At 32.8% G+C, this 1941-nt stretch overlaps 1 long non-coding RNA gene across 1 annotated transcript in view; it reads left to right on the top strand.

Moving 5' to 3' along the window:
- Positions 1-1941, top strand: part of LOC128247054 (uncharacterized) — a 148565-nt gene that overhangs the window by 7887 nt on the left and 138737 nt on the right. Inside the window, exon 2 of the long non-coding RNA XR_008263495.1 lies at positions 529-553. This is a non-coding gene — a long non-coding RNA (uncharacterized LOC128247054). The remainder of the gene's footprint in view (positions 1-528; positions 554-1941) is intronic.

The raw sequence follows: 1941 nt of genomic DNA, 5'->3' as shown, positions 1-1941 counted from the left end.
ACACACACACACACACACACACACACATATATATATATATTTATATTCTTATACATATCTCTTCACAGAGAGAAACACGCGCATATGTATATATATTTATGTATGTGGGGAGAGGGAAAGAGGGAGATAGAGGAGGAGAGAGACAAAGAGGAGTGAGGAGGTGTGGATATGCACACATAAAAACATATATCGTAAATCTGCATAATCTCGCAATATAAAAGGGAATTATTGAGATGGATTTTTAGAGAAGTAGATTGAATGAACGAATGAAGAAATGAAACAAAGATGAGAAGATGGAACTAAAGAGAGAGAGAGAGAGAGAGAGAGAGAGAGAGAGAGAGAAAAAAGGTAAAAAGTAACTCCACAAAACACATTACCACTATCACCTCTACAACAACCCTAACCACAACCACAACCACAACCACCACTGTCATCACTACCACTATCACAAGTGAAAATATTTAAATAGTTCATCAAGTTTCAAGAGAAAGTAACTCCCATTTTTCTCTCAACTTTTTGTTTTTCAAGGTCGATTCACAACTCTTCATTTCTGGTAAGTAAATTCTACTTCAGCTATTTCTTTTATTATTGTTTTTTTTTTGTTTGGCTGTTATTATTGCTTTGAAAAGGAAAGGAAAAAAAAAAATTATTACAATGATGAATATATTGTTTTTATTTATTATTGGATGATACAACTTTTTTTTTTGTTTGTAATTGTTCTTGCAGTTATTGGTCTTTTCTTTTATTTTGTTGTTGGTGACGCTATAGCTTTTGTTAATTTTGTTATTGTTGTCCTTCTCATCAGATGCCCCAGAAGCAAAATAAAAGTAATCATAAACGACAATCTTCGTCGTCATCATCATCATCATCATCATCGTCATCATCATCGTCGTCGTCGTCATTGTCGTCGTCGTCGTCATCATCATCATCATCATCATCATCACCGTTGTTGTTGATGTCATTCAAATACCCCGAAGTTAACTTTGCCTTTCATTTTTCTGGAATCGTAAAAATGAGGTACCAGTCAAATATTAGGGTTGATGATAACACCTACCCCACCCACAAGCATTGTGTCTAAATCAGAAACATTATTATTATTTTTATTATAATAATAATAATAATAATAATAATAATAATAATAATAATAATAATAATAATTATTATTATTATTATTATTATTAATTATTATTATTATTATTATCATTATCATCATCATCATCATCAATATTATTATTATTATTATTATTATTATTATTATTATTATTATTATTATTATTATATACGGCAGACAAAATCGCTCAGCGGCATTTCGTATGTCTATACGTTCTGAGTTCAAATTCTGCCGAGGTCGACCTTGCTTTTCATCTTCACCTCGGGGTGACTGCATTGATTATCACTTGAGCACTGGAGTCGATATAATCGACTTATTATTGTTATAATTCGCATGTTGTCAACAATTATATACTAGATTCTATTGCCTCATTAGGTGCACCTCTGTATCCCTGAGATATATTTTACATTAATATTTCTAGGGGTGTAAAATGATACTTGTATGCTACATTCGTTTTACTTTGTTTTATTAATTCCGGTGTCGTCTGTCCCTAGTCTAGATTATGTGACGTGAGTGTTGTATAACTTGTTAACTATTTATGTATTCATTTGTAAGTTGCATTTTGTTTCTCAGTGTCGGGTGGCGATTGTACGGAGCATGTGGTATATTAATTTTTATTATGGCGACCTTTCCGAGATTTTTTTTTCCGGCATTTCACGTTCTGAATTCAAATTCAGTCGAGGTGAAATCTTTGCCTTTCGTTCATCGGGGTCGACAAAAATAAAGTATCTGTGAAGCACTGAGGTCAGTGACATCGATTAATCCCCTTCCCTCAAACTGCTGATCTTGTGCCTAAAGCAGAAACAATGTCGGCAAGTTGTCAGAATCAT

Source organism: Octopus bimaculoides, chromosome 2 (genome assembly GCF_001194135.2).
Source record: "Octopus bimaculoides isolate UCB-OBI-ISO-001 chromosome 2, ASM119413v2, whole genome shotgun sequence".
NCBI lineage: Eukaryota > Metazoa > Mollusca > Cephalopoda > Octopoda > Octopodidae > Octopus > Octopus bimaculoides.
This window is presented reverse-complemented; position numbering and strand designations above follow the sequence as displayed.